The sequence below is a fragment of the Scyliorhinus torazame genome, chromosome 2, assembly GCF_047496885.1.
Source record: "Scyliorhinus torazame isolate Kashiwa2021f chromosome 2, sScyTor2.1, whole genome shotgun sequence".
NCBI classification, from domain to species: Eukaryota; Metazoa; Chordata; class Chondrichthyes; order Carcharhiniformes; family Scyliorhinidae; genus Scyliorhinus; species Scyliorhinus torazame.
This window is the reverse complement of record NC_092708.1, coordinates 276,958,007-276,970,814: the sequence shown is the minus strand read 5'-3', so window position 1 is coordinate 276,970,814 and position 12,808 is coordinate 276,958,007. Positions and strand designations below refer to the sequence as shown.

The following is a 12,808-nucleotide window of genomic DNA, read 5'->3' as shown; positions in this document are numbered from 1 at the left end:
GGGCGCTCCCCTCATGAACATAGAACATACAGTGCAGAAGGACGCCATTCGGCCCATCGCGTCTGCAACGACCCACTTAATTCCACACCTCCACCATATCCCCTTAACCCAATAACCCCTCCTAACCTTTTTGGACACTAAGGGCAATTTAGCATGGCCAATCCACCTAACCTGCACGTCTTTGGACTGTGGGAGGAAATCGTAGCACCCGGAGGAAACCCACGCAGACACGGGAGAACGTGCAGACTCCGCACAGCCAGTGACCCAACAGGGAATCGAACCTGGGACCCTGGCACTGTGAAGCCACAGTGCTAACCACTATGCTACTGTGCTGCCCTTTGGTGGAAACCTTTACTGAGGTGATGTCGGTGAAGTTTCAAAGACTATTTGCCAAGCATTTGGAGGTGCTTCGGAGGGAGATGATGGCTTCGCTTAAAGAGTGGGTGGAGGAGGCGATTGCCCCAGTAAAGGCGGAAGTGATGAAGGCGTCAGTTGAGATGCAAGGAGTGAAGTTGAAAGGAGTGGAGGAGGGAGGCACTTTTGTAACACAGCGACCAGTTCACCTCGATGGGTGAGGAGCTGCGGAGGGTGGCAGAGGTCAACAAAGGGCTCAGAGCGAAGGTGGAGGACCTGGAGAACACGCCGAGGGCCACAATGTGAGAATCGTGGGCCTACCTTTGGGGGTGGAAGGCCCGAGGCCGACTGAGTACTTTACAAATATGTTTGCTGAGTTGATTGGGGAGGGGGAAGAACTCTCCCGCTACGGTTGGACAGGGCACATCGGTCACTCAGGTTGAAGCCGAGAGTGAATGAACCACCAAGGCGGTTAGAGCCTGATTCCACAGCTGGCAAGTGAAGGGGAAGGTTTTGAGCTTGGGCGAAGCAGAGACAAAATGTGAAGTGGGAAGGTGCTGGTATACACATATACCAAGATCTGACAGCGGAGTTGGCGAAAAGGCAGGCGGCTTTGGACCGGTGAAGGCGGCATTGTGCGGCAGTGAGTGAGATTTGGAGTTGTCCTCCCAACAAAGCTGAGAGTGACTCGAGGGGCCCTCCAATATGATGCTGAGAGGGTTACCCGCATCATGGCGGCCTGCTGTGTCCTCCACAATATCGCACAGCAGAGAGGCGACGTGCTGGAGGAGGACGCGGGGAGGGGAAGAATGGGCAGGACATGGGGCCCAGGCAGACACGGGAGACCGTATGACATGTGCGGCAGGGTCAACGCGCACGGGACGTTCTGATCGCCTCCATGTTCACCAACTGGATGGGGGGAGGGGACTGACGAGGGGCACGGAAACTGCATCCCAACCTCACTCCTCCGTTCTCTTCCCCCCTCTCTGCCTGCACCTCCATCCATGGTGCATACCTACGGCACCACGGGGGTGTCGGGTTGACGCTAGACAAGACACAAGATTAGACTGGCCAGGGGGTGGTGGGGGTGAGCATGATGTGGGAATGAACATGGCGAACAGCAACTAGGCGGGATCTCACTTCTTCGCCTGCGGCCAAACTCCACCCCAGCGACCTTCCTTTCCTCTAGGCAGCCGACCACGTCCAGGGCCCACTGCTCAACCATGATTAGGGGCTGCAGGTCCGGCAATCACCCTCCTGTCTTCTCCCACTCCCGGCGGTTGTCGGGGGAGGGAGGTAACAGAAAGCAACACTGTTAGAAAGCCCGACGCATGCAGCACAGAGTGTGGGTAGCTGATGGCCTCAGTGACCAGGGCACCAGGCCTTGGCAGCAGGTATGGGTGCCGGCATGTGGTGCAGGGTGGATGTTCGGCCGCCCTCCGGGTAGATGGAGGGGGTGGGATCGGGTTCCGGGTGTGTGGGAGGGATGTTGGTCCCAGGGACACAGTGCTGCCTACTCTGGCATCCCTGAGGAGGTCATGCAATTTTGCTTGGCACTGCTGGCCAGTCCGGACATTGTTACCCACGGCTCTCACCACCTCTGCCACCTGTGCCCAGGGTGGCGAATGGCGGCGATTGGCAGCCTCCTTCCCGCGCCAGGGGCATGGTCATCCGCCTCTACTCCATGGCGTCCAGAAGGATCTCGAGCTCTGTGTCTGCGAAACGTGGGGCCATGCATCCTGCTGCCATCTTGTGTGTCGGGAGTGCAGTGTGTATATGCAGCTTGTCAGCCATCTGAATGTCAGTCACAAAACCGGTGAATCCCATGGAATCCCGTGGGGCAGCACAGTAGCACAATGGTTAGCATTGTCGCTTCACAGCTCCAGAGTCCCAGGTTCGATTCCCGGCTTGGGTCACTGTCTGTGTGGCGCCTGCACGTTCTCCCCGTGTGTGTGTGGGTTTCCTCCGGGTGCTCCGGTTTCCTCCCACAGTCCAAAGATGTGCAGGTTAGGTGGATTGGCCATGATGTCCAAAGGGGTTGGGTGGGGTTGCTGGGTTACGGGTATGGGGTGGTGTTGTGGGCTTAAATGGGGTGTTCTTTCCAAGGGCCGGTGCAGGCTTGATGGGCCGAATGGCCTCCTTCTGCACTGTAAATTCTATGTTCTATGTTCCATGTGGCCCAAGTGCTAGCCCCTCCGTAGTTTGCTGTCGTGGAAGTCCACGAATTCTGTGTCAGCATCAACACTTCACCTCAGAAATGGAGAATCCCTCTCCAGAGCTGAAGGTGATTGAGGAGTACCTGGGATTCAATTGCACTGGGGAGATCTCCCGGTTGGGAGGCTCTGAAGGCGGTAGGTGAAGGTGGCGATTGGGAACATGCAGCAAAGAAGGCAGAGGGGCCAGATGGGTTCCTGGTCGAATTTTCCAAAAGATTTAAGGATAGGCAGGCGTGGTTGATGGTGGTAATATTTGAGAACGCGAACGATGGGGCAGGCTTCCATCTCGTTGCTAGAGGACAAGTATCCGGTGGAGTGTGGGTCGTGCAGGCCCATATCTCTGCTGAATGTAGTGACAATATATTGGCAAAGGTTTGGCGTTAAGGTTGAAGGGGTGCCTTCCAAAGATGATTGGGGAGGTTCAGGCGGGGTTTGTAAAGGGCAGACAGTTGTCCTTGAATGTGAGAGGCTGTTGAAAATGGTGCTTTCACCGGCAAAGGGAAGGGAGACGGAGGTGGTGGTGGCATTAGATGCAGAGAAGGCTTTTGATCGGGTGGAGTAGAGTTATTTGATGACGGTGTTGGAGAAATGTGGGATTGGGCCGAAGTTTGTGGCATGGGTGCAGCTATTGTACAAGGAACCGATGGCGAATGTGTGCACGAATAGTATGAATAGAGGGTACTTTGCATTGCACCGGGGTACGAGGCAGGGATGCCCCATGGCCTCCCTTCTGTTTGCATTGGCTGCAGAGCCCTTGGCCATTGCGCCAAGGAGCTTGGGGTTGTGGAACGGGATAGTGAGGGGGCATGGAGCACAGGGTGTCCTGAAATGCAGATGACTTGCCGTATATTTCGGAGCCGAGCTCTTCTGTGGGGAGCATAATGGGGTTGCTTCAGAGAATTGGGACTTTTCCAGGATGTAAACTGAATTTAGGGAAAAGTGAGGACTTTACGGTCTCTCCTCCGTGAGTGGGGGCTGGGGTGGGGAAGCTGCCATTGCGTCTGGCAGCATCTCACTTTAGGTATTTGGGGGTGCAGGTGGCCTGGGACTGGCGGGTCTCCAGAAGTTCAATTTTACGAGCTTGGTGGGGTGGATGAAGGCTGACTTGCTGAGGTGGGACAATCTCCCTCTGTCATTGGCGGGCTGAGTACAGGTAATGGAGATGAATGTTTTGCTGCAATTTTTGTTCTTGTTTCAGTGCCAGTCGGTCTTTTTGCCCAAGTTTTATTTAGGGGTATTGGCAGGCTGATCTCCTCGTTTGTTTGGGCGGGGAAGGTGGCTAGGATTAGGAAGGTGATACTGCAGAGGGGACGGCAGGTGGGGGGGGGGGGCATTTGGCCTCCCAATTTGATGTATTGTGTTATGGGCCAGGGTTTAGAGAACCCCAAAGTGTATCATGGAGTTCACCTGACCCACAACGTTTAATAATTGTGGTATGGGGAGCACATGGCCCACTCTGCAGGTGTGGTACAGCAGAAATGGAAAAGTTTTTTTGAAAGCAAAACAATGTTTATTCTATGAACTCAAGTTAACCTTTTTAAAACATACAGTGAACATCTTAGCAACCACCAATTCAAATATAACCCCCAAAGAATACTTAAGTAATCCTTAAGCTGTCCTTTTAACATCCGTAAGACTTAAAAAAAAAAAACACATTTTAACAGAAGCACATCAGGTTAAAGTCACTACTGAGAGCAGTTATCAGTTTTAAATCAGCAAACGATCGATTTACAGTCTTTAGATTACAGAGAGAGAGACTAATACACCTTCTGGCTGTGACTGCAGCTATTCAGCTCTGAAAACGAAACTAAAACACACCCTGCAGCAAACAGCCTAAAACTAAAGTAAAAAGCTGACAGACTGCCCAGCCATACCCACACTCTGACATCAGTGATAAACACCCATTTCTTAAAGGTACATTTCTTAAACACCCATTTCTTAAAGGTACTCTCACATGACACCTCCCCCCAAGAAAAAAACCAAACCATCAACTTCAAGATGGTTTCATTTTTCACCTTTCACCATCCTTTAAGAAATGCACACAGTAAATATACATTTTCGTTTCAAAAAACAACACACGCAAACAGGTATAATAATATAGTCCAGTTTTGTTCTGCTTCCTCCAACTGGAATCTGCTTCCATTCATCACATTCGTGATAAAGCATCGCTATCACGTTTTCTCGTCCTGCCATATGTACTATTGTTAAATGAAATGGCTGTAACAATAAACTCCAGCGAAACAGCCTTGCATTGTTATTCCGGAATCGCTCCAAAAACGTCAACGGATTATGATCAGTATCAATAATGGTGTCAGAGGGATTGCTGGTCACATAAATGTGAAAATGTTGCAAAGCTAGCACCAAACTCAAAGTCTCCTTCTTAATCGTTGAATACTTTTTCTGGTGAGAATTCAATTTCTTTGAAAAATAACCAATAGGCCGCTCTAGCCCTTCGTCGTCGTCTTGTAGAAGCACCGCACCTACACCCACATCACTCGCATCAACCGCCACTTTGAATGGTTTTGTATAATTTGGGATGGCTAACACAGGAGCAGTGGTTAACACAGCCTTCAGGCCGTCAAATGCCTGTTGACACTCCACTGTCCACTGGAATTTGTTACGCTTCTTGAGCAAGTCCGTCAGTGGAGCGACCACACTGCTAACATTCGGTACAAATTTCTGGTAAAATCAACTCACACCAAGAAATCGCATTATTTCCCGTCGTGTCGAGGGTATCGGAAACTCCCCAATAACTTCTGTTTTCACATCCCGTGGGACCATTCGACCCTCTCCGATTGTATGGCCAAGGAAAGTGACTTGGACTTTTCCAAATTCACTTTTGGCTAGGTTTATCACCAAACCCGCCTCCTGATGTCGATCAAATAACTCCTTCAGATGTTTTAAATGTTCTTTCCATGTCTGGCTGAAAATTACCAGATCGTCGATGTATACTGCACAATTGGGTAATCCTGAAACGACTTTGTTAGTTAACCGTTGAAATGTGGTTGGGGTGTTTTTCATGCCAAATGGTGTGACTTTGAATTGGTATGTATCATCAGGAGTCACAAAAGCTGAAATTTCCTTTGTCATTTCGGATAAAGGTACCTGCCAGTAACCTTTAAGTAAATCCAGTTTGGAAGCAAAAGCTCATTGTCCCACTTTCTCAATGCAATCCTCCAAAAGTTGCATTAACCTTTCTATAGTCCACACACAGCCGTTGGGTACCGTCCGGTTTAGGTACCATCACTATGGATGAGCTCCATTGGCTGCAACCCACTTTAATTGTGCCATTTTTTTTTTAATAAATATTTTATTGAAAATTTTTGGTCAACCAACACAGTACATTGTGCATCCTTTACACAACATTATAACAATACAGATAATAATGACCTTTTTTATATAAACAAAAAACAACAAATAAATAAATATTAAATAACAAAAATGAAAACTAGCCCTAATTGGCAACTGCCTTGTCACAGGCTATACCCCCCCCCCCCCCCCAAGTCCTGGGCTGCTGCTGCTGCCTTCTTTTTTCCCCCATCTATCTTTCCGCAAGATATTCGACGAACGGTTGCCACCGCCTGGTGAACCCTTGAGCCGACCCCCTTAGGACGAACTTAATCCGCTCTAGCTTTATGAACCCCGCCATATCATTTATCCAGGTCTCCACCCCCGGGGGCTTGGCTTCTTTCCACATTAGCAATATCCTGCGCCGGGCTACTAGGGACGCAAAGGCCAAAACATCGGCCTCTCTCGCCTCCTGCACTCCCGGCTCTTGTGCAACCCCAAATATAGCCAACCCCCAGCCTGGTTCGACCCGGACTCCTACTACTTTTGAAAGCGCCTTTGTCACCCCCACCCAAAACCCCTGTAGTGCCGGGAATGACCAAAACATATGGGTATGATTCGCTGGGCTTCTCGAGCACCTCGCACACCTATCCTCCACCCCAAAAAATTTACTGAGCCGTGTTCCAGTCATATGTGCCCTGTGTAATACCTTAAACTGAATCAGGCTTAGCCTGGCGCACGAGGACGACGAGTTTACCCTATTTAGGGCATCTGCCCACAGCCCCTCCTCGATCTCCTCCCCTAGCTCTTCTTCCCATTTCCCTTTTAGTTCGTCCACCATAGTCTCCCCTTCGTCCCTCATTTCCCTATATATATCCGACACCTTACCATCCCCCACCCATTTCTTTGAGATGACTCTGTCCTGCACCTCTTGTGTCGGGAGCTGCGGGAATTCCCTCACCTGTTGCCTCGCAAAAGCCCTCAATTGCATGTACCTGAATGCATTCCCTTGGGGCAACCCATATTTCTCGGTCAGCGCTCCCAGACTTGCGAACTTCCCGTCCACAAATAGATCTTTCAGTTGCGTTATTCCTGCTCTTTGCCACATTCATCTTTCAGTTGCGTTATTCCTGCTCTTTGCCACATTCCATATCCCCCATCCATTCCCCCCGGGGCAAACCTATGGTTGTTTCTTATCGGGGACCCCCCCAATGCTCCGGTCTTTCCCCTATGTCGTCTCCACTGTCCCCAAATCTTCAGTGTAGCTACCACCACCGGGCTCGTGGTGTAGTTCCTCGGTGAGAACGGCAATGGGGCTGTCACCATAGCCTGCAGGCTGGTCCCCCTACAGGACGCCCTCTCTAATCTCTTCCACGCCGCTCCCTCCTCCTCTCCCATCCACTTACTCACCATTGAAATATTAGCGGCCCAATAATACTCACTTAGGCTCGGTAATGCCAGCCCCCCCTATCCCTACTACGCTGTAAGAATCCCTTCCTCACTCTCGGAGTCTTCCCGGCCCAAACAAAACCCATGATGCTCTTTTCTATCCTTTTAAAAAAAGCCTTCGTGATCACCACCGGGAGGCACTGAAACACAAAGAGGAATCTCGGGAGGACCACCATCTTAACCGCCTGCACCCTCCCTGCCATTGACAGTGCTACCATATCCCATCTCTTGAAATCTTCCTCCATCTGTTCCACCAACCGCGTTAAATTTAGCCTGTGCAATGTGCCCCAATTCTTAGCTATCTGGATCCCCAGGTAACGTAAGTCTCTTGTTACCTTCCTCAACGGTAGGTCTTCTATTTCTCTACTCTGCTCCCCTGGATGCACCACAAACAGCTCACTCTTCCCCATGTTCAATTTATACCCTGAAAAATCCCCGAACTCCCCAAGTATCCGCATTATTTCTGGCATCCCCTCCGCCGGATCCGCCACATATAGTAGCAGATCATCCGCATATAAAGATACCCGGTGTTCTTCTCCTCCCCTAAGTATTCCCCTCCATCTCTTGGAACCTCTCAGCGCTATCGCCAGGGGCTCAATCGCCAGTGCAAACAGTAATGGGGACAGAGGACATCCCTGCCTTGTCCCTCTATGGAGCCGAAAATATGCCGATCCCCGTCCATTCGTGACCACACTCGCCACTGGGGCCCTATACAACAGCTGCACCCATCTAACATACCCCTCTCCAAAACCAAATCTCCTCAACACCTCCCACAGATAATCCCATTCCACTCTATCAAATGCTTTCTCGGCATCCATCGCCACTACTATCTCCGTTTCACCCTCTGGTGGGGCCATCATCATTACCCCTAACAGCCTCCGTATATTCATGTTCAGCTGTCTCCCCTTCACAAACCCAGTTTGGTCCTCGTGAACCACCCCCGGGACACATTCCTCTATTCTCATTGCCATTACCTTGGCCAGGACCTTGGCATCCACATTTAGGAGGGAAATTGGTCTGTAGGTCCCGCATTGTAGCGGATCCTTTTCCTTCTTTAAGAGAAGCGATATCGTTGCTTCAGACATAGTCGGGGGCAGTTGTCCCCTTTCCTTTGCCTCGTTAAAGGTCCTCGTCAGTACCGGGGCGAGCAAGTCCAAATACTTTCTGTAAAATTCAACTGGGAATCCGTCCGGTCCCGGGGCCTTTCCCGTCTGCATGTTCCTAATTCCTTTCACCACTTCTTCTACCGTGATCTGTGCTCCCAGTCCCACCCTTTCCTGCTCTTCCACCTTGGGAATTTCCAACCGATCCAAAAAATCCATCATTCTCTCCCTCCCATCCGGGGGTTGAGCTTCATACAATTTTTTATAAAATGTCTTGAACACTTCATTCACTCTCTCCGCCCCCCGCTCCATCTCTCCTTCCTCATCCCTCACTCCCCCTATTTCCCTCGCTGCTCCCCTTTTCCTCAATTGGTGTGCCAGCAATCTGCTCGCCTTCTCCCCATATTCATACTGTACACCCTGCGCCTTCCTCCATTGTGCCTCTGCAGTGCCTGTAGTCAGCAAGTCAAATTCCACATGTAGCCTTTGCCTTTCCCTGTACAGTCCCTCCTCCGGTGCTTCTGCATATTGTTTGTCCACCCTCAAAAGTTCTTGCAGCAACCGCTCCCGTTCCTTACTCTCCTGCTTCCCTTTATGTGCCCTTATTGATATCAGCTCCCCCCTAACCACCGCCTTCAACGCCTCCCAGACCACTCCCACCTGAACCTCCCCATTGTCATTGAGTTCCAAGTACTTTTCAATACATCCCCTCACCCTTAGGCACACCCCCTCATCCGCCATTAGTCCCATGTCCATTCTCCAGGGTGGGCGCCCTCCTGTTTCCTCCCCTATCTCCAAGTCTACCCAGTGTGGGGCATGATCCGAAATGGCTATAGCCGTATATTCCGTTCCCCTCACCTTCGGGATCAATGCCCTACCCAACACAAAAAAGTCTATGCGCGAATAGACTTTATGGACATAGGAGAAAAACGAGAACTCCTTACTCCTAGGTCTACTGAATCTCCACGGGTCCACACCTCCCATCTGCTCCATAAAATCCTTAAGCACCTTGGCTGCTGCCGGCCTCCTACCAGTCCTGGACTTCGACCTATCCAGCCTTGGTTCCAACACCGTGTTAAAGTCTCCCCCCATTATCAGCTTTCCCGTCTCTAGGTCCGGGATGCGTCCTAGCATTCGCCTCATAAAGTTGGCATCATCCCAGTTCGGGGCATACACGTTTACCAAAACCACCATCTCTCCCTGTAATTTGCCACTCACCATCACGTATCGGCCCCCGTTATCCACCACTATAGTCTTTGCCTCGAACATTACCCGCTTCCCCACTAATATAGCCACCCCCCTGTTTTTTGCATCCAGCCCCGAATGGAACACCTGCCCCACCCATCCTTTACGCAGCCTAACCTGGTCTATCAGTTTCAGGTGCGTTTCCTGTAACATAACCACATCTGCTTTAAGTTTCTTAAGGTGTGCGAGTACTCGTGCCCTCTTTATCGGCCCGTTGAGCCCGTTCCACGTGATCAGCCGAGTTGGGGGGCTTCCCACCCCCACCCCCCTTGCCGGTTAGCCATCATCTTTTTCCAGCTTCTCACCCAGTTCCCACGCAGCTGTATCTCCCCCAGGCGGTGCCCCCCCGCCCATCCTCTCCCGTACCCACTCCCCCCTTTCCCCAGCAGCAGCAACCCAGTAATTCCCCCCTCCCACCCCCCCCGCTAGACCCCCCGCTAGCGTAATTACTCCCCCCATGTTGCTCCCAGAAGTCAGCAAACTCTGGCTGACCTCGGCTTCCCCCGTGACCACGGCTCGCACCGTGCGACGCCCCCTCCTTCCTGCTTCTCTATTCCCGCCATAATTATCATAGCGCGGGAACCAAGCCCGCGCCTCTCCCTCGGCCCCGCCTCCCATGGCCAACGCCCCATCTCCTCTCCCTCCCCACCTCCCCCCATCACCACCTGTGGGAGAAAGAAAAGTTACCATACCGCAGGATTAGAACATAAAACCCCTCTTCGCCCCCCCCCATTCGCCCCTCCACTTTGTCCAAACGTTCTTTTTCATAATCCACTCATTCCAGTTTTTCTTCTACAATAAAAGTCCACGCTTCATCCGCCGTCTCAAAGTAGTGGTGCCTCCCTTGATATGTGACCCACAGTCTTGCCGGTTGCAGCATTCCAAATTTTATCTTCCTTTTGTGAAGTACCGCCTTGGCCCGATTAAAGCTCGCCCTCCTTCTCGCCACCTCCGCACTCCAGTCTTGATAAACGCGGATCACCGCGTTCTCCCATTTACTGCACCGAGTTTTCTTCGCCCATCTAAGGACCATTTCTCTATCCTTAAAACGGAGGAATCTCACCACTATGGCTCTGGGAGTTTCTCCTGCTCTCGATCCTCGCACCATAACTCGGTACACTCCCTCCACCTCCAACGGACCAGTCGGGGCCTCCGCTCCCATTAACGAATGCAGCATCGTGCTCACATATGCCCTGACGTCCGCCCCCTCCACACCTTCAGGAAGGCCAAGAATCCTCAGGTTGTTCCTCCTTGCGTTGTTTTCCAGTGCCTCCAACCTCTCCACACATCGTTTCTGGTGTGCCTCCTGTATCTCCGACTTCACCACCAGGCCCTGTATATCGTTCTCATTCTCGGCTGCTTTCGCCTTCACGACCCGAAGCTCCTGCTCCTGGGTCTTTTGTTCCTCTTTCAGCCCTTCGATCGCCTGTAGTATCGGGGCCAACAACTCTTTCTTCATTTCCTTTTTTATCTCCTCCACGCAGCATTTCAAGAACTCTTGTTGTTCAGGGCCCCATGTTAAACTGCCACCTTCCGACGCCATCTTGGTTTTTGCTTGCCTTCCTTGCCGTTGTTCCAAAGGATCCGCTGCAATCCGGCCACTTTCCTCTCCTTTTTCCATCCGTGTCCAGGGGGAACACCCTCCTGGTTTACCGCACGGTGTTTTTAGCCGTTAAAATTGCCGTTGGGGCTCCTATCAAGAGCCCAAAAGTCCGTTTCACAGGGAGCTGCCGAAACGTGCGACTCAGCTGGTCATCGCCGCACCCGGAAGTCTAATTGTGCCATTTTTAAGCATACTCTCAATCTCTTTGTTAAATTGTGCCAATTTTAAAGGGTTAAGTCTGTATAGATATTGTTTGATTGGAACAGCATTTTCCACACCTAGATCATGTGTTGCCATTTTAGTACTATCCAATTTATCTCTACCAACATGCCCATGTGATATCAATAACTCTTTCAGGTCAGTTCTTTTTTTCTCTGAAATGTAACTCAACAATTTATCCCAATTTTTAAGAACATCCGCATTTTCCAATTTAATTTGAGCTATGTCAAATTCACAGTCACCTGGATTTGGTTCATCACTTTGAGTCAGAATGATTAAAACCTCCTCCTTTTTCTCTCCTTCCCTTTCAAAGTACCTTTTAAGCATATTCACATGACACACTCGGTGAATCTTCCTTCTCTCTGGTTTTTTTACCACATAATTCACCTCTCTTAATTTCCTTTCAATCTGATAAGGTCCACAAAACCTAGCTTTTAAAGGTTCACCTACCACTGGTAACAACACAAAAACTTTATCTCCACTGGCAAAACTACGAACTTTGGATTTCTTGTCCGCTACCCGTTTCATCACACTTTGTGCAACTTTTAAATGTTGTCTAGCCAATTCCCCTGCTCTATTTAATCGTTCCCTAACATTTGACACGTAATCCAATAATGTAATTTCCGATTTCTCACTCCCTAATTTTTCTTTAATCAATTTCAGTGGTCCTCTTACCTCATGACCAAAAATTAGTTCAAAAGGACTAAATTTGGTTGACCCATTAGGTGCATCCCTAATTGCAAACAATATGAATGGAATTCCTTTATCCCAATCCTCTGGATAATCGTGACAATAAGCCTCAACATTGTCTTTAATGCCTGATACCATCTTTCTAACGTTCCCTGCGATTGTGGATAGTACGCAGTTGATTTAAATTGTTTTATTCCTAAGCTATCCATAACTTCTTTGAATAACCTTGAGGTAAAATTTGATCCTTTATCTGATTGTATTTCTGTGGGTAGCCCATATCTAGTAAAGAATTTAAGTAACTCTTCCACAATCTTTTTAGCTGTAATATTGTGTACTGGAATGGCCTCTGGAAATCTAGTAGACACATCCATTATAGTCAAAAGATATTGAATCCCACTTTTCATTTTAGGAAGCGGTCCTACACAATCAATTAGGACCCTTGTAAAAGGTTCCTCAAATGAGGAAAGGGTGCTGGTTTTATCACTACGTGAGGTTTCCCTATCACTTGACATGTGTGACATGATTGACAAAATTTAACTACATCTTTCTGTAGTCATAGATCATAGAATTTACAGTGCAGAAGGAGGCCATTCGGCCCATCGAGTCTGTACCGGCTCTTGGGAAGGGCACCCCACCCAAGG

At 50.0% G+C, this 12,808-nt stretch overlaps 1 protein-coding gene across 2 annotated transcripts in view; it reads left to right on the top strand.

Annotated features, from left to right (window-relative positions):
* The window catches only part of zfyve1 (zinc finger, FYVE domain containing 1), a 248,588-nt gene that overhangs the window by 128,190 nt on the left and 107,590 nt on the right, over nucleotides 1-12,808 (top strand). The gene's annotated exons all lie outside the window — the stretch shown is intronic.